General features: G+C 37.0%; 1 long non-coding RNA gene across 1 annotated transcript in view; it reads left to right on the plus strand.

Moving 5' to 3' along the window:
• The window catches only part of LOC116444767, a 91,984-nt gene that overhangs the window by 45,012 nt on the left and 22,752 nt on the right, over positions 1-24,220 (plus strand). The gene's annotated exons all lie outside the window — the stretch shown is intronic.

A 24,220-nucleotide genomic window follows, 5' to 3' on the forward strand; every position in this document is an offset into this window, starting at 1 on the left:
CAGCAAGCTATAAATTCTAATCATCCTCTCTGGGGCATTTGTAGTCTAGACCCCTCTTTTAAACTGCTTCTTAAACACATCCCTTTGAAATTAAGAATTCCTTAACTGTTTAGTCTTCCATGGATAGTCAGCTGTATCACAGCTCTGACCATCCCTGGTTGCCTTTGTTTTTTTGAAAGGGATTCTTCCAAATGCCATAATGAGCAGCGAGCTATTCACAACCTGGTTAAACCCTTTTCCAATATCTACTCTCTTTGATTAGTATCTGATCTCTGTATGTTTTGGGCCTGGACAGTGTGGAAGTTTCAGTGACTCTTTAAGTCCTTCAGTTTAGGATTTCTAGCGTTTCACTTGGCATTTGTCATGGAGTCCGTTTACATAAAGACTAAACACAATTAGAAAAACTATGAGTTTAAAAGGCTACCTGACCTATTTAAAGGTCTGTAAGAAAAGAAAGAAAACTGCTTTGTACTTCACCTTGTTAGTATGAAGGAAGCCTATGAAAGCACTACGTAAATGTGTTACAATAACACTCAAGGACCGTTATTCAAAACCAGAAGAGCGTTCACAATGAAATGTGCCCCTTACAAAACTTCCAGCTTAATTTCCAGGCCACAGATGTTTGAATAGTTTTTAATAACTAATGATACCCTCAAGGCACCATCTTTAAGTAGGTGATACTGAAAGGAAGGCTGTCTCACTGCAATTTCCATCAATTTCCAAGTGTTAAATATATTCACTTTTATGGGCAGAGGACACATTTAGATCTCAAAAGCACCTTTCAGAATTCAAATGTCCGTCTCCTGAAGATTTTTTGTGTCCTGGTTTTTTTTGGTTTGTTTGTTTGGCTGGTTTGGTTTTGACTTGTTTTAAAGAGGTTACATTTCAAAATAAGGTAAAATATCACAGAAAAATATTTATTTTAGGAAGTGCTACAAAGCTCATGAAGACTACTGTTGACTACATCTACACCTTACAGCAAGTAGGAGTAGATTTTCATACCCTTATTCAACTTCAATGCATTTCACTGTGTGAGTAAAAAGAAACTAGACTGGACCCTTTACATTGATAAGAATATTTTTTTTTTAATTAAACACATCCTTAGTAATCCAGAGTAATGGTAAAAACTAATGGAATTCAGAAGCCAGCAGTAATGACACCTTGGAATTTTTGCAGCCTTTTACTACTGTCCTCCTTCATTTTTGTTTATGCAAGTTACTCTGCACCAGGCTTTTGTAACCCAAAGAGTAAAATCCATATGACATGTTGGAGTGCACCCACATTATCCACATTGATACCTGGAAAGAACATGTGGACAGGACAGAAGTTCACCACTGAGTCACCTAAGATATAGAACTTTTTACTGAAAAAGCAGGCATTTGAATGATAGTTAGGGTATACCTGTAAAAAAAGTGTACAGAGTGAAAAAGATATTAAAATCTCAGTACATATGTTAGGCACAGTGGACTTAAACTGCAGAATTAATTTTCTAAAATAATTTTGATAAAACTTTGTTCTCTGCTTCTGAGATTGCATAAGAAAATTGAAATCCATTTACGTTAACTAAATAGACTCTGCATTTTGTTGTTTTATCTCAGTTCAAAGCCTGTGCAATAATGCATAGGCTGTAAAATAAACCACTTTCTCGATGCAGAGATTATTATTCAGTTTTTTCTTTCTCTATTTTTTTTTCCCTCTTTTATCCCCTCCCTTTTTAACTGCAGGAAAGGTGACTCATATCAGGCATTTTGCACTTCTGTCTAAAAGCAGTGATAGCTATGCCCATTCTCGTCTCCTCAGCATTCAAACCCATGAATGGTTGCAGGAAAAATCACTCTTTTCAGTTGTCTCCTTCAGGTTAATAGTTCTAATTCCTGGGGAACACAATACCTTGATGAAGTCATAGTCATTAAAAGGGACCGGAATTATTTTAGGTCACTTCCATAGAGATCTAAGGGATTTTAACATCCATAATATCAAAGCACAAATTCATTAGCATAATCAAATAGGCTAGTTCACGTAATTACTGTTCAAAAACCATAATAACAATCCTTTAACTAAACCTCAAGGCCTCTATAACCCACACAGATACAACAATACAATAGGCTTTCTGTCCTATTGTGGCTGGGCCATAAAAGTATTTTATGGGTCTTTTGCTGTGTAAAAAACCATAAAATATAAATTCTTTAAAGAGTAAGAGTTCTACAATGCTTTCATATACTGAAGCCACGATTTCCAGCTCACAGTCAGTGTGCACAGTTAAAAAGCATGATGGATTAGTTGAGGCAGTGGAAATTAGCTCCAGATCTCTTCATCGCTGTCAGCCAAAGTCACTTCAAATTTCAATGCAACACATGAGTTAAAAAATTCACCTCATTATTGTACACAAATCTTATCCATGCTCCAAATTTTAGGGACAAATATAACCTAAACCTCATGCAATAGATACTAATACTGTTAAAAGTCCAGTATTGTTATTAGATTTGAAGGAGGCGCTGGAAGAATATCACATTGCTCAACAGAAGTCAATAAATGCACACTTGAATGATGGATTCTTTTACCAACTCCCAGGCTATATTTGGTTGGATTTTCTAATGCTCAATTCATTGAAACAAAAATATACCTCCATAGAACAAAAGTAAAACCTTTTCCTACACCAATTTTTTTCTATTAAAAAGAAGAAGGAAAAAAAACTTAGAAAAAAATCAAACTAACGATACATAAAATGATTTGTCTTATATAATCCTACTAATATTTGGTGTCCCAACAAGTTGGTCTCTATGAACACAGAAACAAATCACAAATATTAGTAACTGATAATACAGTTATCAATTATGAATATATTATGGGGGCAATTAGGGGGGCAGTTAAAATTTCCATCTGCTTCTGTTAGCAGGTTCCTATGAAAGAAGAGTGAAAATTTGGAGTGTTGATTTCATTCTTACATATAGCACCAAAGTAACCACAAGTTAAAAAGTGCTTAAGGGAAAAATTATTATCTTCTGTTTCTGGCTGTTTGCTATGAGTTTTCTCATATAAATCTGCTGGCAGATTCCCCACTTGGAACTCATTCCTTTGATCTTCAGTGGTGGGGGTGCTGGCATTCCTGGAAAAAACAACACCACGAGCTTCCCTGGAAAGTTATGCTTTAGTGATTCAAATTATTTAACAGCTCGGGCTTGATATTTCTCTGGTGGAATCCCAACTTTTATTCTATTAAATGTTCACCCCACTGCTGTTTCTTCCCTTTTTTTTTTTCAGGGGGGTTTCCTCTGGTTTGAGGCAAGCGCAGCATCTAAGTCCTGCAGTAGTCAATTAAAAGTGCATTGCCCTTTTCCCACCATGCAGGTAAGGGCTAATTCAGCCTTCTCAGGTTTCTGGAATGGAATCATAAAAGACATATATTTTTCACAACTAGGGTAGCCACCCACAAGTAGGAAGCTCTCTGAATTTGAGTTACCAATTCCACAAAACTTAGCTCAGCAGCCTTTAAGGGAAAAGTATTGCTATTCAATTTCCTGTAATAAACTGGCCAGATAAGAGAATTAGAAGGGAAGTGTAAGGCCATCCCTCTACTGTTGAAGGAATGTGTGCTAGTACCAGAAATTCTAATGTTAGGTTTGCAACACTTAATACTGTAGCTGTTAGTAGATCCAAATTAGCCATAACTTCAGAAATTCTATTTTGTGTTGCAGCAAATATCCAGCACTGTGATAGAGCACTCTCTGGGTTTCCTTCAGGGTTAAGATCAGCAAATTTCCTTTTCTCACTTGTGAGACAATTGACCTTGGCAGTTTGTCAAATAACCCTTGCTCCAGTGATTTTAACTCTTTGCTGCCCAGAAAGCACACATTGCCTTTCGACATTCCACTGCAAAATTAATACTGACTGGGTTTCAGTCTCACCCAATTCATGTCCAGACTTTCCCATTTCAGCAGCCATACACAGCACCCTTTCAGCAGCAGTTTGCTCACTCTGCCAATCATTTGAGGTTTCAATTTTAATTAAGGGTTGCAATGCTCCTTCTTCGTCATCAGATGCCAATATAAAAACCACATCTTGCACTTTATTAGAACAACAGATTAGCTCACACGTGTCCCAGCTCCTCCACACAAAAGGTCTGAGTCAAAAGAACTTATTTCTGAGAATGTTACTAGTCCTACACCCCAAAATTTTTCCTGTACTATTCTTTTTCTTTCATGCGCTGTCCGAAAATCCATTTGAGGCTCCCTAAAACACTCGTGCTCAGCAGCAAGCAGCCTCTCTGCCAGCGGCCTTTTTTTGTTTTCCTCATTTTGCTGACACTACAATTCTTTCACCAAATCTTGTAAAGATAATATTATTTCATTTTCAGATTTCTGAGTAACCAGTCTGTCACTATCCCTATTTTCTTTAGCCAACTCCACCCTAGGGGGAGTGTGGCAACTAACAAAATTTTCAAGAAAGGAAAGCAAAATATTTTCTTTACACTAGCCACCCCAGGATAGTGATTTTCAAAAAAAACGACACAACTTCCCTCACAAATTACCTCAGAGGGGAGGTTGTGGCAAAGTTTCCAAAAGTTTCTACAGAAGTATCACTCAAGGTTTCCCTCAGAGGGAAATGTGGTGTCCAAAGGCACTTCAGGTCAGAGGACAGCATCCCACTTCTGACAGCAGTGAGGCCACGTAACCATCCAATATAACACTACAAAAACTTTAGAGAAAGTAAATATTGAGCAGAAACATGGGAAAAAACCCAAGTGACCTTAGATAGATGTAGCGGGTTCAGTTCGTAAACCGGGCAGAAACACCAATTAGAGTGTAGTGGTTTGGTTCAAAATATCTATTACCTATTTATTTTCTTTCAGCGAGATAAGAATTAGGAGAAAGCAAAGCAGGCACAAAATTTTAAAGAATTTAAAGAAGTTTATTAACAGACCTAAAAGAAAGAAGGAAAAAAAAGTCAGACTAAACCTTCAGAACACTTCTCCTCCCCCCACCTTTCTCCCTTCTCCCACTGACAATGTAAAAAGAAAACCCTTGAGACTTCCAGTCAGTTTACCACCTCTATAATAACCTTTTTTCAGTTCACTTAGGGAGAGGAGTCTCTCTTGCTCATGCTATCTCCACAAGAAACAGTTCTCTCATGGCTTCAGTGTCACAGCAAGACAGCCGCCCGGGTTGGTTCTCTGTTCACATGTCAAAGTCCATTCCCCCAATTTACAGCTTTCCCCACAACTGCTTTCGAGGGTCCAATCTTGAGCTACTGGGGTACCATTTTAAGGTTGAGCTGTTCAGAAGCAAAGGTTCTCTTCACCTATCTCTGGGAGCATCTTCATCTCTAGGAATAGAGGCCCTCCTCCTTCCCTGGGAGCAAGGGTCCTCACCAAATTACAGCTACTGTCATTTGCTTATTTCAGCACAGGTACTTTTGCTCACAAGTACAGTTTGAATGCTCCACCCCCCACGCTTTCATGAAATTACAATGGGTACTCTGATGTATCACAGTCCATCACCACCATAGCTTTACAACAGAATTTCAGCTTCTAGGTTTGAAGCATCTCCTCTTTCTCTTCCCTCAGGGTTTCAGCTCTTCCTGCTTCACTGACTTTGGTGTCTCTATGGTGTTTTCTTCACTTGCCTCCACCTTTCCTCTTCCTCCGACTCGGGAGAGGATTGGTGTCTGCAGGCTTCATCTGTTCTGGAAGAAACTTACCGCACTAAAGGGCCTTGCAGCTGGAATTCACTTATTGCTGTTGGTCACATGAGCTTTGCTGGGCAGTGGGGCAGTGGCCTCAGATGAGTTTTGGCCGCACCAGGGGCTGCCTGCACGGAGCAGGGCTGTGGGGGGGGTGCCGTGGATGGAACAGGGCCACACCACAGCTGACCCAGCCGGGCCAAGAAAGACCTGGCCCAGCCCAAGCAAGGCCTGGCCTGGCCCCACTGGGACACATGCAGGTTCCCACCTGCTTCCTGTCCAAAAGCCAGAAGGCAAGAGAGCTTTCCCGGGCTCTGTTCGTTCTTAAATGTGGATCACAGGGGCATGTCAAGCTTCTTAAGTGGCTCAAAAAGTTGCCAATATTCAAACTAGCCAATTGCTTGGTTCTGTCAAGTCGTAGAGGAAGCTGTAAGCACCTCTTTGCAAGAGAGTAATTTCTGTGGCTGACGCCCTCTTTACTAAAAACCCAAACTATACTAAACCATGACAGTAGACAACTTAGGTAGTGACTTAGGTAGATCCTTAGGAACATAAAAATTGAACAAAAGATTAAGACCCAGGTTTTCAGATATGTAAAGTTATAAAAGTTTGAACTCTTCAGGATTCCCATTCTCTATTCATGATTGAGTACTCATAACAAGGTTATACTTACACTACATCTCTAGAAAAACAACAAAGGAGTCATGCTGTTGACATCTGCTTGGATCTCACTTGGTAGAGACGTGAGCCTCCCCAGGGAAGCCACAGTCACAATTTGAGAACTGCTGTGTGCTAAGGTTAAAAGTACTGAGTACAAGAGCTCCTTAGAACAGGCAAACTCATGGTGCTCTGATGATGCATTCAGCACAAAAGAATTAAATTTTTACAGATCAAAACCCTGATTTCTAACCTTAAATTAAAATATGAACAAAGCACTAACAATTACATGAGTGTAGGTTTCTTTCTAAACAGCAGGACTCAAACCACATCCTAGGCTTCCTCACCACAGCCCTGTCATTCTTGTCCTTTATACATGATTACTTACATAACCCTTGCACAAAAATCTGTCCCTCTAATGTTATCAAACAAAATTTTACCTTACAAATCTCTCTGCAATATACACTGCACTGATAAATGCATGGATCTCCCTACTATGTCAATTTACAGAGGAGACAAACCATGACAGCTCCCGGCTACAGGGTGTAGTTTCTCAAAATGCACCTTTTTATGCTCTTTTCTCCAGAGTCATCTTGTTTAGACTTCAGAATGTCATTCCAGAACAAGGCTGATACATGCACTAAGGAGTGCATAAAGGCCTTTCGTTTGCATTCTCTTTTCCCTAAGGCAGTAGCTCAGTTACAAACCAATTGTCCCCATGCATCAAATAGAAATCCCTCACCAAATAGAAGAGATATATTCTGTAAATAGCTCCCCCCAATCTTTATATGAATAGAGGCATTTCCTTCATCTTGGAGGCAACTGCATAGCTCAATCCAATGGCTAAAATTTGAAATCTGCGAAGCTAATAAAATTAAAATAGCAATTTACTTAGGAAGGTGATTATAAATAGAATAAAATCTCAATTTTTTTTTTTTTTTAATGCACACTCTTCTGCAAAGTCCCTTCCTTGAAAATTTGTGGTGCTTACTGTGGACAAAAAATCTTGGGAGAGAAAAAAATATTCTAGATATTTTTTCTCTTCTTAAACAAATGTGGGCATATGAGATTCTAATCAAAATGGTATTAGGGGTAATTACCACAAAACTTGCTCCATTTCCAAATTCAAACACAGCAGTACAAAAATCTCAGGAAAGTTCTAAAGTTGCAGAATATACATTTCTCACTAATTCCTGGACAACAAATCGATAGCCCAACTTTATACTTCCTCCCCATCCCTCAAATATAGAGAAATTCCAAGTAAGAGAAAGGCATTCCATCCCTCCTCAGTATAAAGTGAGCCAAACTGACAATCTCTCTGCACATGTTTACTTTTGACAGAAACTTTAATGCTAATTGATTTAAATAACTTTAAGTATGATCTTAATAAGATGCATCTTCTTTACTAAAGCCATGTAGGAATATGCCAAGAAGAACTGTATTATCCTCTACTGGAAACCAAATTAATTTGTTTGGGGGGTTTTTTGTGTGTAGAACACTGGGCTTGTTAGAGTGCCTAAGCATTCGTGTGCATGTATGAATAATTACAGGTACAAACTGTTCTCAAGACAGCAAGTAGGATGCGCTATTGCTATTAAGGTTCATTCTGATCTCCTTACTGAGCTTGGCAGCCAGAAGCTGCTGCACTTTCATAATATCAACAGCATTTGTGCCTACAGACACAGTCTTTCCAAGTGTCGTGCAATTACACAGAAAAAATGTTTACAGCTTCCTTTGTGTTCAGTTACAGGTCCCCTGGTGTGTGCAGTCGTTTTTAATCAGAGTAAGACTTCCTCTTGTGGATAATGTAGGCCATCACCACAGAGCCAAACACAGGAAATAAGCAACATCTTATCCAGGACAATATGAGAATGAGGAAGCATGGAGCACTTAAGACTAAGATAGGAAAATGATTGTTTGAATACAATGGAAGCTATGACATGAGCCAGCCTAAAGATGGTGCCAGAATGTGTGGAGGCATGTCCTGTGAATGTGCATTCAGGGAAGGAATGCCTTGAGCACCATAAGTGTTCCATTTGCAGGTTCTGGTGGAACAGGAGTAATGCATCTGCAGTTTCATCATGCAAAAATATTGAAGCTAAGATAAAACAAACAAGGATCCAAAGTTCCAAATACATCACTTTTGACAACAAAGGTAGATGAAAACTAATGCATAGATTCTCTTGTCAGCAGACCATGCACTGCCCTCCCCAGAGAAGGGCTGTGCTGCAACTGCTATTCCTTTAAGAATAAGAGAATGAGGAACATAAATATTTTGTTTAGTAAGTAAATACTGGAATAATAGAGATTTGGAAAATATAACCTGTTAATCAATGTCAGTAGAAATCCCTTCTGTAGTTTTCATTTTATCATCTTAATCTGCCCCAGTAGGAATATTTGCCTGTCCATTTAAACACTATACATGTTTTCTTTGCCATAGCAATCTGAAGAAATTGAACTGTAGCTTGCAATGATTCATGGTCACATTTACTATTCAGATTGCATTCAGCTAAAAATTATGGTTTCCATAAAAAAGAAACAGTTTGTTTAAATTTTAGTTTTGTGAATTACGATTCTGCCACTGAAGCCAAACTAAAAACCAATGAATGGTGTCCATAAAGTCTGTTACAGAACCAGAAATAGCACATGGCTATCCAGCAAGGAACCACGTCCAACATCCTTTATGGTGCCTGATCCATCAAACTAGGATTTTATGACCACTTTGAACAGGTTTAAGGTAAAATCTCACCTTTTTCTCACAACATGTATCTTAGAGAAGATGGTTGAAATAAGTGCTTGTACACAACAAGATGAAAGAATATGTTTAAAATATCATATGATAACATTTTATATATAGGCCACAATCTTGTCTGCCTTATTTCAATAAAAATATCCTAATGCCACAATAGTTTTATGGTCAAGGCAAGAATTGATTGATGGGCATCACCAGCATATAACATGGACTTCAAAGAAAAATGAGAAACAAAATGTCATGAGGAACAAGTTTTCTTTATGTACATATGCACTGGGGTAGATGATCCACTCCTTGTAAATATCTAGCTTGCCATCACTTATGAATTGCAGAACTTAGTGTTCAGATGAGGCTTTGCTCTTTGCTAAGAAAGACTTTTCCAAAAACTCAGCAGGGTACAAAAAAAATCTTGATAAACAGGAATTTTCCCATAAATCCTACAGTGTTCTGTATATATCAAAAGCTTACATAACCTAAAAGAAATGCTAGCAGAGCATAACATAACTTGGAGAGTATGGCACAGTAGAGTGGGATGTTTTTCTTTGTTCATGCAGTGCTAAGAGACAGAAGGCAGATTAATCCTTCTGAATATTTTGCAGAAATATTTCCATAACTAAAGGCTACTTTCATTTCTATCCTACACATCACATTTTCAGTATAAACCCAATTCCACCGCTGATCTCAAAAGTATTTTTATCTCTGCCCTTGGCCTTTTTTTTTTTTTACAGAAATACTTTTGGACACCTCTGGTTGTCTGCTGCCTGCCTATTTTTATTTGATGAGGACAGTGTGAATTGAGACCCAGGGTCTGAACGTTACCTTCCATTTGTCTAGCTAGCAATCAAGTATTTATACTAGAAATGTATCTGTGATACTGAAGCTAAAAATTATGAGATTTCCCTCAGTTTTCTTCATCTTCAGCATATCCTCTTCAGAGAGGGAGAAGGTAGTGGGCCAAACAAGTCTAGTCACATTGCTTCAGAAGCAGGAAAAATTTAATGACATTTAGGGACTCTAGGTTTTGCAGCAAGCAGTTACTACTTCATTCCCCTTTTAAAAAATATGGCATATGTTCTATCTAATCCTTGAGTTCCATTTGAAAAGTGTAAGTTATACCCAGCATGCTTATTTACCCTTCTTAAACCATTCATCTTTAACTCCTTAATCCATAAGATTGCAAATAAGAAATTAACTCCTTAATCCATAGAATTACAAATAAGAAATGAGGAGCAGAGGAAAACAAGTATTTTAGCAGACTAGATATAGACCAGAATTTATTTTTCCTTTTTTTTTTAAATCTAGTAACCTAATGGCTTTATATGATAAACATATATTATATTATACTCACAATAAATGGGGTTTGCAGTCATCAACTCCTCAGCTTTCATTCTGTGTTTAATCAATCTTAAAAGCTGTTTAACACTTCTTATCCTCTTTCTGCCATGAGCATTATAAAACTCACAGAACACAAGTGATCGTGTTCAGCTTTTTGTGCTGTACATCCTAGTTATCTGAAAGAAGCCTGAGCTAAAAATGTAAAGAAAAATCTTACTAGCTCTTGAAATCATTCTAACTTGCTTTATCAGTTGTTTTCTTTGCACTTGTATAAATTCCCTGTACAACTACCTAACTATATCAAGACGTTTGAATGTTGTGCTTTGTTTTTGGGTTGGCTTCCAGTTGTCATTGGGGTTTCTTTTCCCCCCATGTCACCCACATTCTACAGGAACACTACATGCTATGCAAAATTCACCACCAGATTTGTTCCCCATATACTTAAAGTTTTTTTGAGCATGTGCATGGCAACCGAAGTATACTGAATAAGGTTGGTGGGGCTGATGATGCAATATGAACTAATGCCTTCATTACAGCTCTCATTTAAGTTAAAATCTACTTCATATAAAAAAATATACAGAGTTGTAGTATTTTGAAACCAGTATGAAAAATATTTCAGGATGAGAAAGGCATCTGTGATTGGATGCACAATATAGCAATTTTAAGAATCTAAGTTTCTCTAAGAGTTGGACAATGTCTTCTCAAAACAAGAGTTTCTGAAATTCCAAAGGATTTGTCTTAATATGAAAGTATGTGAGAACTGAAGCAACAATTACTCATTAATTTTCAAAGTTTCATGTACATGAGGGTCTTTTTATTAAGAGACTAATCTAATTTTTTATTTCTGCAAGTAGAGAAAATGCACAGAATGAGGAAGTTGAGTTGAAAAGCTAGTAGGGTTCCATTCCCTGAGAAGAAATTAAGAATTCCTCAGCAAAGCCAGAATGTCTGTTCAAGAGCCATCTATGTGACATCAGACTACCCCTAGCTTGGAGTGCATCACAACATTACAGAACTGCCCACTGCATCTCTGTATTGTCCAGTTTATCTTTTGATCCTGAACTCGTTCCAGACAATGCAGGGTCTCGAAACTTCTGCTGATAAAGCCTCCCATTTATCATGACACTTCCCCTGGACTGAGTCCTTCTGGTGAGTGCTCTGCTTGCCTGCTGCTTATATTGTTTTGCTTTGTTAAGCTTGAGAAGTTTTCCTACTGTCTCTGACCTTGACTTTTCATAGTTTCTTCTACTACAACATTAGTACATCTGATTCTTTTTAAAGCGTTTTATTCACCTCTTTCCTGCAAAGTTGGACTCAGTGAGCTAAAGCAGATGAGTTCAGTCTTTCATTCCCATTTTGCAACCAAGAGAATGTAATGTGTTGGGTTCCACTGTGTAGCAAGCATTGTACAATGGCTCTACAATTTACATAGAGATATGGGAAGTTGAATCACATCTGTAGAACAACTCAAAATAAGTTTTTAAATTGGAATAAAAATATAAATTCATCATTCTTCTCAACAAATGCAAATATTTAGTGACGCCTTCCTGCTGTGTATTTCTAAGGAGCAGGTTCCCTTCAGCTATGATGAAAATCCCATCTAAAACAAGTCTTTGATAGTGCCATTCTTCTCAGAGAAGGACAGGTGGATGTCTAAAGAAATTTTGATACTTCTTTTTTCACCACTAGAATTTTTTTTTTTTTGCTTGCTTATAATTTGCTCTCCAGCTATTGTATTCCTTCAAAAAAAAAAACCACTTATGCTGTTTTATCTCTGCAATACCACTGAGGTTTTCTGCAAGTAGAATGGAAAACAAGTCAGATGAATTTATCCCAAGTGTGCTCATTCACCATAAATAAGGCTTTCTAAAAGGTTTTTGTCACATGTTTAGAAATACACTTATATCATCAATTTCCCTTGTATGATGTACAGTCAAACACCTTGCATATAAAGCTACAAGAACACATAGGAAAGATGGATAAAAGACAAATGCCTCAAGATAATGAGAAAACTGAACGTACTATCTAATGGAGTTCAAAACAATATATTTTTAAAGAATCGTTATTTTAATATGCAAATTTCCTACCACCTACACATCTTTAATTGAAATTGCACTTGAGCTTTTATAAGTCATTATCATGTCATATTTGAAAAACGCTGAAATTAAATTAATCATAAATTAGACATTTCTTTACTTGAAAAATGCAGTTCTTGTGGTGATAAGCTAATCACCACCAAGTATCAACTGCTCTTAAACACATCATGTTAGTAATTCCATGAGGTCATTTATCTTTCCTTTTTACCCAAGAATTCAACATGTTTCTTGCATCAGTCTGTTCTGTTTTGGCTTAGTGTCATGTGTACTGCATCTGACAATTTGTGCCTTTGCATGACTGCTTTGATTTTTGTCCTGTGGCACTGGCTGGTTTTTTTTTTTCTAGACACACTGAGAAGGCTGGTTCACTTTTGTTTATATCAGGCATTGTGGCAGTTTGCAGTGGGCAGGAGTTACTTTCCCAGTTCTTCTCCTCCACTTCTAGCTGGTGCATGCCTTGAGGCTCTTTCAACTCAATCTACAGCTTTCAAACCTGCAGAGCACAGCTCCACCAGCTGTTCTGCACTCTGACCTTTACTAGAGAGATTTCCATCCATTTCAGTAATCTTTTACTGTCTTCAAATTTTTCTTGCTCCCAAGAAAAATTCTCCTTCTGTCAAAGGCAGACTGAACATTCAGTTTGAAATGTCCAAATCTGAGTAAATTTATCTGAGTATAAGGACTATATTTTATATATTGTTAAGCTGTTTTTTGTTTTAGAAGGTGGATATCAAATCAGCATCTCCCATATTTTAGAAGGGAGAATAAACTAGAGAAAAGTCTTGCCTGCTGGATTTCTCTTGCTTTACTAATTGAGTACAGATTTTGCTTCTATATTCTTCTGAAAAGAATATTAAGTTTGAGTAATATCCTGCACATTGTTGAAATGATGAAATAACTCAAGAGTATCTATGACTGACTTGCTGATAGATGCAAAAAAATTCTAATTTTTCCCACCTCTGTGGAAATTCTAAGGCTACAAGTGGCTTGAAGGAAGAAAAGGTGCTCTGGGCTCTCACTTCTGCAGTTCTGAGAAGTTTCAACTGGCACAAACTCTGTAAGTGAGGGACTGGGGAAACCAGAGGAGGTAGATGCAACTGGAGGTAGATCAGCCCAATAAATGAGAGCTGCTTTAAAAGTATTGTGTCACCCCTTCTTGTTCATTCTCAGCCTGAAATCTGTGGGCTGCAGACTTAACCAAACTATGCATATCAGCACCAAAAGAGAGGTGAAACAGAAGTCACTATCAGAAGCAAGTATATATTATATCATCTCATACTCCATCCCTAAAACTCAGCTTCACATGCAGCAAAACCCAGGGGAAAGAATAAGAAAGATGAGAGCAACAAAGCAACAGGGAAACTTCAATGAAATTGTGTGACATTGCTCCTACATTTAGTTCTTCTTCTATTTTCCTCGGTAACTAATTGGGCAGAAAAAAACTTGATCAAAGCTGGCACATACTGCTCTGACTTAAAAGACTTACTCAAAGATCTATTTGACAGTGATCACTTCAATAATGAATTAACTGTAGTTTGCGTACAATTAAATTGGTCAGTGCAGTAAGCAAAACTAACCTGTGATGTGAAACTTCAACTGCTATCCAAAATTCACACCAGCTGTTTTGTTTTGAGAGTTTCAGTTCCAAACTATTTTTTCAAATATATGTTTGTAAATTGGAACAGAAACCTTTTCATTAATGCCATGTCAGGAAGAACAATTATTAGCACCGACTGAGTACAACATTCCCTTTACCCACTGGAGTACAGCTCTTTACAAAACTGATAGGTCAGCATAAAATGATCTAAAGAAAGTGTGAACCTTGCAGATTTATTTAACTGTTGTTAAATGAAACTGAAGAAAGCACACATTTTACATCACAAGTGTAATTATTTATATTTTAGTTTTGTGTGTCAAAGCATGATTTTTCTTTACTTGCTAGTCCTTTTCAGTTTTTAACGTATGTCTTGATCATAGCAGATAATCTTACCCAAATCCCTTTGAAAACAGCAAAAATCCACTTGTATCTAATAGTGATTTATAGAGGAGCACACTCACTTTTCCATCTCAGACAGCAAAAATTCTTTAAAATACTTCTAAGCATCTTGGTTAGAGTTTTCAGCCAGAATTTTACAGCACAGATTGAGTTTGTTATATTTTTAATGCATGCCTGAAGAATTTTACAAAGGTTTGCAACAACCCCTAACAACCACATCACGCAGCAGGAACCAACAAAGTTGGTTTGTTACTCGGTGTGGTCAGGATTATGTCATCAGAGGTAACAGAGTTCTAAACATATTCCTAAATATCATTGTCCATACGATCCTTCCTGAAGTATGCCTGCGCAAGGAAATCCTACAGCTGAACAGACATGTTCAAAGTTTTAATATAGTTCAAAGTAACACCCACTTTAGAGAAGTTTCTTTACATACATATTAAAGGACAATATTTTCAGTCATTGCCTGTTTTTGCAACATGTATCATGGTCAGAAAATCCATATTACAAGAGTATATTAACTATCAGAGATAAGAAAGAAAATAGGTTAAGTCAAATTAACAGCTACCAGTTCTTACACAAATGTTTAAAACAAGACCAAAGACAGATCAAAAGGTTAACATTAACTATCATATTCGTATTCAGAACTACTCTGTGAGGGCAAACTACTTTATCCGGTATCAGTTTTGCCTAGCCTTTGTCAGAGTTTTTTTAACTCCTTCGAGCCAAAACCTAAAGGCTACATCTTAAATTTCCATATATTTACTAGTAGGTGTCACAGAAGTAAAAGTCATCTGTTTGGCTACGAGGGAAAAGCTGTCACCCACCATTCCAACTGGAAAGAAAAGTCATTTACAAAGCAGATTAAGTGTATAAGCAGAAGACAGGATACCATTTATTCACTAACATTGTAAGTTATTGAATATTCTACTGAAAATAGAACAACTGATAAATGTACCTCAAGGTCAATTTTCCACTCTCCAAGAGGTTTCAGGTTTTCAGCCAAACTTAATTTTGTCATTTTTCTCTCATGCTGCAAGACTAGTGAGGAAAGGCAGCATCACAGGGCACCCACCCTTTCAAATGCGCACTCACTTGGTACAACTGAAGGGTGAGGCTTTAAAAATCTCTCAGTCATTTCAAGTTAAATGCTAAATAAAACAGAATTATGGGTTTGGATGAAGAAAAGGACTGTCTTGTTTTGCCCTTATCCCAATATCTCTGGAAAGGCTTCTGCACAATTGTATCAGCAATACTTTTCTCAGTCATACTTTCCTACACATTTGTATTGGAGACCTGCTTTCACCTTGAAATAAAGCCAGAAATATGCTAATTTGTAAATGATATAATGCAGTGCACTCATGAGGAAAAAAATAATGACTTAACATTCAGAATGAACACATTATCACATTTGACCATCCTGTTTTCTCCCACACTCCGAGCTTGTAAATATCAGCCATTACAATCAAGTAAGGTTAACTCATGAGGTTGATCTTTAATTGTGCTGACTCAGCTGATGCTGATGAGATTTTAAACCTTGGAACTTTCTTGATTAGATTGCAATGCTGAAGCCTGTTAGTATCACCAGAAATCTTCTGTCTAGACACAGAGCCACGTTTTGGGGGTGTTCATGGTATTTTTTATTCTTTGTCTTCTGTGCAGTCTGACCACATTACTGTTGTACTGAAAGCAGCATCAGCCTATTCCCTATAGATAGAAGCACCTCCTTCCAGATTCCAAGAAAAATCCAGTCACTATCAGAGAGGAACAAAAAATGAGCTAGGTTTAGAAATTCTTTAACTTGAAGGTGGTGAGTGATTGGAAGAGGCTGCCTAGAGAAGTTTTCAATGCCCCATCGCTGGAAGTCTCAAGGCCAGGTTGGATGGGGCTTTCAGCAACAGAATGTCATACTGCTCATCTGAGGTGTAATCAAATAATTTAAGATACAAAGACATAGTCAGAGATGAGATAAGTAAAGCTCAGCTCTTAATAGTGAGGTTCTTTCACAGGCCTCACCCAGCCAAAAAAAAGTTTCTCAGTGTAATCTAAATCCCAAATGTATTTTTCAAGTTATCTGTAAAGTTCTGTGTTTTTCCTGGGTATTTTTATAATTCTTAGATCAATCTATGCATACAATTATACTTAAGAAATCAATGGTCTTACAGTGATACAAAATTAAAGCAGATAGAAATCATGTCATTGATCATATCAACTAAAGGAATTTTCCTGAAATGCTGATATTAAGCAAGCTGGTCGTTTGCACACCACATACAGCCTGTTCTGTCAGTGAGAATGGCTTATGAAAGGAAAGGTTTCTTTAAAATTGTTACCTTTTTTTAGTTGCCATGATAGAAATCAATGCACAAGAAAGTGGTATTACAAGTCACACTCTTCCTAGACTTAGGAGTAACTAGAAAGTATTTTTCTTGTTAAGAAAGTGGTGTGGGGAAAAAAAAGTTCTGGCTTATTCTGTGGTAATGTAGGAGATACAAATAACAATATGCACCCAAGAGAGATTAAACATTAAAAGAGGCCAAGTTTTGTAGAACTTGAGCTTCTAAAACATAAAAGACAGACAAAACAAACAAAAAATCCCCTCACACAATAAAACCAAATAAATCCATATAAAAACTTTGAAATAACAAGTTTGAAGAAAGTAAAGAGTTTATGAAAGCAAAGAAGAAATGTTTGTTCATAGGGTATTCCTGCATAATGTGCTCAGTCTTTCTGCATTTTATCTGGCTGAATATGTGAGAAAGGAAAGAGGATCCCAGCCTGGATGAAATCAGACCTGCATAAGGTAATCAAGAATAGAAAGGCATTATATATTAGACATAATATAAAACAGGTAGAAGCTGAAATAAGGAAAGATAAGTCAAATATGGAAAATGGACAATAAACTGTACAAGAGGCTGAGGTAAGACTTTTCCCCAAGTGCATGAAAAACATTGTGAAGAAGACAGATCAGTGGGATTCAGAGAGATGGCAAAAAACAATGTGCTGACAGCAGAGATATGAATGAAAGTAAATACATTCATTAATTCCATATTCACAACAGGCCAGGGTCATCAAGAGGTGTCATTTGTGGAGGATGAAAAGTTGTTCTTGGGAATGATATGACACCAGAGAATGTTAAAGGAATCCCAAGACATATAATGACCAAAAAAACCTTACAGGGCCTCAATAGAAATCTAAATATATTGAGATGGCCTCTAATCTTTAATTCATTCAGAGACTTTTCAGTAATATACTGAAAATAAAAGGAAATCACCTTGAAAATCCAGTCTCAATATAAATAAATTAAAGTGTACATTTAAATTAAAATTTTTCTTGAAGAAATCAAGTGAAGATAAGCTGTCATAGTGACCATTAAGATCTCAGGTTTTGTTACATTGTTTTCTAAACAGAGGATGGTTATTCTTTGTAATGTATGTATCCATACTATCCCAGGTTTTATGAACAATGCCTTAAAAATAAATATATATTAATTTAGGATTGCTGTCGTGCATTAAAATATGAAATAAGGATATAGAGATTGATGAAGCACTAAAATAGTATTGTGTCTGGAGTTAAAAACACTACCCATCAAATCAAGTCCCGATTCCAGCACTACAGGAGCACTCCATCTGCCCACTGCTATGATCATTCACACAGAAATCCCTACGTTGAACAATACAGCACTACAAAAATCACAAGTGCAAAGGGAAGGCCTCCCCAATGCTCTTCCCTGATTTGAATTAGGAACCTCGCTCTCTAAAGTACACAATTAGTATCAACATCCTTAAATACCCAGAGATTGTTTTTTTATTATTTTCTGAGGTAATTCCTAATGTGCTTATGTTATTTTTTTAGACAGTCACAACCAGCAGGAACTACAACTCTTGACTGAGTAACTGCATAATGAATTACAGTTTCTCTTCTAACACTAAAATCAGAACCCAAGCCTGGCAGTTATGTGGGTTGCAGAATTTACCAGGGGGGCTGCTGGCCCTGTGCATACATTTCAGTGAAAAGCCCCCAGATCAAGGAAGGACCAAGCACACACTTAATTATACTTAAGTGTGTGCTTAAGCTTGTCTTAAATTGGCATTGTAAGTAAGGTTAAATTTTCTAGGATATCAGTCTGACACTAATTGTAATCAATGCAAATTTCTTCTCTTTGGTATTTGTTCACAGAGCAATCCTGATTTCAATTGAATGCATCTATTGCTCTCATAACACAACTCAGATATTTTCTGTCTGTGGGTTGAAATAAGCAGTTACTGTTTGTGAGCATTTTTGGATTGCTTACATCTCATGGAATTGTTTTTTTCTGCTACAAAACAGAAATTTTGAAACATTAAGCTGGTCATATGGTATGAATACTTAGCGAAAATATTTATATAAAAGTAAAGACATGACTGATAAACTGCAGTTCTACCAAAACTATTCCAATCAACAGCTTTTAAGTCGAAGTCTCTATGCCGTATTTGTGCTATACATAGCTGAACCTGTCTCCACTCTCAGCTGCCTGGGTAGCTTAGCTGAAATAATTTCAGTGCTCAGAGACAGATGTTGAAAAGCAATTTTTCTTCTCTCTGCCTTGGTACTATAGACAATGCAAAAGCCAGGGATCACTAAGTGACTTTTTTTCCCTTCCTGCTGTGTACAGTTGAGTTACAATGGCTCCCTGCTTACCTCACCAGAGTTTGAGGGCTTATCTCTTCCATGAGTAAAAGGCCACACTAGGGAGTTAAAAATGGAGGAAATTGAGCTCCCTTGAGAGAACAATTATTGTCTATCATGAACCACAGGAGAGCTGCTTGCACACAGCCCTAGCATGCTGATGTTAGAAGAGAGGGAATTAGCATTTTCCAGCATCATCTTTAATAGCTCCCTAAATGTGAAGTGCCAAGTAGTTTTGCCTGAAACAGCTTGCAGTTAGCTGAATATAGAATTATTTCCTGCATGACAAACCAAAGAGCCTATATGTGTGTGTGTGTGTGTGTGTGTGTGTGTGCATTTGTGTATATAATTAGTCCAGCTCTTTGATTTACAACTCACCTTTGGAAAGACATCCAGTCTTACATTTACAGACTTCAAATAATAAAATTAATCTAGAGACTTCACCACATCCTCAATTAATCTTTCAATAGCTGCAGTACTTTAAGCTAAAAATATGCATTCAATTCTAATTTACCTAGCTTCAACTGCAAGCTGGATCTTGCATTACTTTTTCCTGTACCATGAAGAATCATGTGCTGCTGGATAGATCATCCTCAAAAACATACTTGTTATGAGTACTCAAATTGTTTCTATACCCTCGTCTCAGTAACTTAGATTTTCCTACTAACACAAAACTCTTCCTTTCCTGAAAGACTCGTATTTCTATTTTTTTTCCTGAAATCTTATTTGCCTTTTGCACAAATCTTTTAAAGATCTGGGCTGAAAAGAGAATCTGAAAATGGTAGTCTAGCTCTACGCTCAATAATATCAAATAGCAAGCTCAGACTTCCTATTCTGAGCTTATTTCATATTTCACACTTTTAGCTTCCAGGCTTTAGTGAAGTTCATATTAATTTGGCTAAGACAGGCTTTAAAATCCAAATCCATACATTAAGTCTAAAAGTGAGACTTACAGATGGCTCAAAAATTTAAAATTGTAATCTCCATACAGCTACATCAGCCTAGAAAGATAAAAACGTCAGAGGCCTATCCGCTTTCAAAACTCACATTCCTTATGATTACCAAAATTCTGGTGGAGAAGACTAATAGTGGCTTATGTCTTGACACAGCTGAGTAACCTGGCGTTTATTTCGTGCTTACCCCCCATCACAGTTGAAAAACTAAACTCTGTATGCATCCTGAAATGTAGCACAGTTCTGATTCCTTACAAACATGGTTGGAAAATGTGGCATTCCTGTTTTATTTATAGTTCAGTTAACTCACCAAAGATCTGAGACATCAAGACTTAGTCCTCCCTCTTTGAAGGAAATATTCAAATGCACCTCTAGAACCACTCAGAAAAGGGTGTGTTTAATCTTTAGGTAGTTAACCTCAAAGTGTATATATAAATAGAGACATACGTGAATTATAGAGGATTCTGAAGGACTGCTCTATAAACACCTCCAGGAAATGCTTCATTTGGTACCTATGGTTTTCCCTCCTTAAGGATCAGAAAGTGAACATAATTCTTGCTTTGTTCCTAATTTCTTGAGCTATGAAGAGACACCCAAGACAGCTTTCAGCTGTATTTTCTAATTTAGAGATGCATGCTGATGTTCACTTTCTCTAGACCAATGAATCTGCCATTACACCATGCTGCATCCCAGAAACCTGCAAACAGAGAACATTATCCTGATATCATTGATGAATTCCTCTAAATCTCCAGCAGCTGGAATGATTTAAAACATACACAGCACATGGCGGCTCTTAGGAAACTTTTTGCGCAGGAGTTATGCATAACTTGCATTCAATTCTTTTGTCCCTATTTTAACACAACTTCTAATGAGAACCATGAGTTTCAGCTTCTTTCAGCTTCAGCTCTGCAAGTACATCCCCTTTCTTACACAACATCATCGTATTCTGTTATTCCCATAGTACAAAAAAACCTTCATGTTTTGGAACACAGTATATTACCTTTTCTATAGCAATGATCTTTAAATTAGTCTGATAATTTATTTAAAATTCCACTTTTTTTTTCCAATCTGGATATCACTGCATTACATGCTAGAAGTACACGTCTGTGAAAACCCAAAGAAACATCCCTGCTGATGTACCCTTTTTCCCAGTATCTTGAGATACACTGCTTTGCTTCCCAGAAACTCACAAAGTCAAGTTTAGCCACCAATTTGCATTTCCCCAATTTTAAGGTCGAACATTTTAAACCAGTATTTATTCTACTAGGGGATGGTCTCTGTTGTTTATTTGCTAGCCATCCATAATGTGGATAGGCTCATATTTATCTTAAGTTCTTCCATACAAAGCTACTCATTAAAGCTGTTACAGCTACATGAAAATAATTCTCACTTCTAAGAGATATTTCTTCAGCATTAGGGACACCAGAAGGGGTAGTGTTGGACAAGAGGAGGATCAGTCTCCAGAAATAACAATTGAACACCTTTCACAAGCACTAAATTCAGTTGAATAAAAGCTAAAAAGCAGAAAATAGACTAACTTGAATTGCAAATGTAATCACTGATGCCAGACACTAACCTTAAAGCTTTCAAGGTGAAATGCACCCATCCCTGCACCACGCTGAGGGCTGAGTGCAGTGCCCTGAGTAAGCATTGTGAGAATGGAAGTCATCGACCCCAGCTGTGCACATGATAAAGACTTGCCTCAAAGACCTTCTCACTCCAATTCTATTCATAAACTGAGAGAAAAGCTGCATTTTTCTCCTTCCTCCTATGTGGTCAGAAACACATGATCTTCGTAATAGAGGAAATGGAGGCCTCTCCCTCCTCCCATCAGGATAGCTCTCAGTCATACAGCCAGCTTGGCTGAGTGCCATGAAAAGTCAGGAGTCAAAGCCCTCATATCAGGGTTGCATCTTATCTTGTGGAAGATATATTGTGCTCTAAAGAATAAACAAGCTGGCTCTTCAATCATTTGGAAATGGAGAACAAAACATTTTTCTTCCAGCATGTGATGCCACTTGTTTCAAGTAATGAACCCCAATAGCCTCTTTCTTGTTTTTCTTTCTTTTCTCAGTTTTACTCACGATACGTACTTGAGTGGCTCAGGCCGACTGCAGTGCAGCTAAGGATCAAACACTTAAACTTTACTTTCAAGCATCAGACACTAGACATGCTTATTAATATTCACCAGATAATTTCCTACTTTGCTGATAAAAGTTCTCTCAAAAGACATTTCTTTGGTGAAAAAAAAAAAATAATCCATATACAGCAAATGAGCAAGCAAACACTATGAATTATTTGAAGGCAATCATATGCAACAATGACCTTGAGAGCCAAGAGACTAAGCATTCAACATTCAAATAGTTTAATCCTGCTCTTTCTACAGCCAGCATTACAGCTGATGATCTATGACATATGCAATAAGGCTGAATCATCAATCCTTCCTATGCAGGCAGGTGTATATGAGTGCATCTACCAGGAAACCACAGCTTTTTACAGAAGATGCAAGGTTCTGAATAGAACTGGAAAATGCCCTCTGACCATAAGTAATATTTTTCCCAAACTGAGACTTTAAGACTGAAATATTTGGTAAATAATGCACTGTTACACAAAAAGTGGAACTATTCAGAGGTTAATACCATGTCCAATACAAATACCTTTCCAGCTGTACACCATTCCATCCCCAAAAAATCCAGAGTTACTCTCTGAATCATGATAATAGACTTCATATGTGAAAGCAGATTTCTGGCATTATGTTTGCAGAATTCAAACAAATCAGTTGATAAAATTATTTTAAGGCACTTTGGCATGTATAGGTTCAGAATAAATGTTCTGGGGTTGGGGAAGGTTCTGACTAAGCATCCAACTATAAGCAATGAGAGACTCGTCTCTCTCAAAGGTAACAAAAATTTTCACTTGTCAGTGACTAGAAAATAGCCAAATGTACAAAATAAGAAATAATGTCTTTTACTTTTGCTGTCCTCTTTTTATTAAGTATCATGCAGTGAAACATCAGAGTTAGATTATGGACGAGTTGATGAGCCAGAGAACCACAAGGATTAAATGTCATAAAAAGGAAGAACAAGTAAAACATCAGAACCACACCATATCACACACACATATTTGCAAAACTTGTACCTTGCTTTTGGTAAATATTAAAGCTATGCAAAGCAAGATAACTCTCCCCCTTTTGCCAAAGTGTATGTGCTACATAGCCACAGCAATAGTCCTTTTGCTGAAGAGATTAATTTTGTAACATTAATTTTATAAATATATTTAGTAATGCAACTTTGAGGAAATAATTGTCAACCTTCAAACAAAAAAGAAAGCAACTAGGGACGTTTGGACATAATTTGCTTAATTCCATATGTTGTGTTATGACATTTATGTGAAGTCTGCAGATGTTAAAATTACGTAGGACATTTAAAAGTATGTCTCGGTTGAAAACTGAAGGTGAAAGATGTGGCTTTACTCAGAAATGTTGCTGCATTTTTTATAATGGCTTTTCTTTTCTGAAATAGTACAGCAGATTAGTATGGCAGAGAGTACAAAGTACTAATTCTAAACACTTTATTAATAGTAACAAATGGTTAAGAGAAATTGCCTTTATATATTAATGATTATTTGATGTGTTTGATATGTCATGAGAAAACCATTGTAGTTAACTATGTTTTTCAGTTTATAAGTGGGTTTTACATTTGAGGAGGAGGAAAATAATTATTATGTGATTATGAAGAAAATTACCCCAAGAGGATAAAAGAGTTTACTAACTAGGAGGCTAAACATAGATGCATGAACAAGACTGGATATAGGTGTAGCAGAGAATAAGGAGAAAAAGAACTTGGGAATAAAGAAAGAAGAGTTGGTTGTGCTGAAAATGACTTACAGGTCATGGAGGACCCAACTTGACTAGGAAGGGAGTAAAGATGACTTAAGCCAAACTTAACCTGAGGAAATGAAACAAGTGAATAAAGAGGGTCAAGGATAAAGTCTGAAGAAAAGCACAGATTGAGTTTAGCTTAAATATAAAAGGGAGAAATGTGGATGCTGGGGATATAGATAGAGAGTTAACTGGAATAAAGGAAAA

This window comes from Corvus moneduloides, chromosome 5 (assembly GCF_009650955.1).
Source record: "Corvus moneduloides isolate bCorMon1 chromosome 5, bCorMon1.pri, whole genome shotgun sequence".
NCBI lineage: Eukaryota > Metazoa > Chordata > Aves > Passeriformes > Corvidae > Corvus > Corvus moneduloides.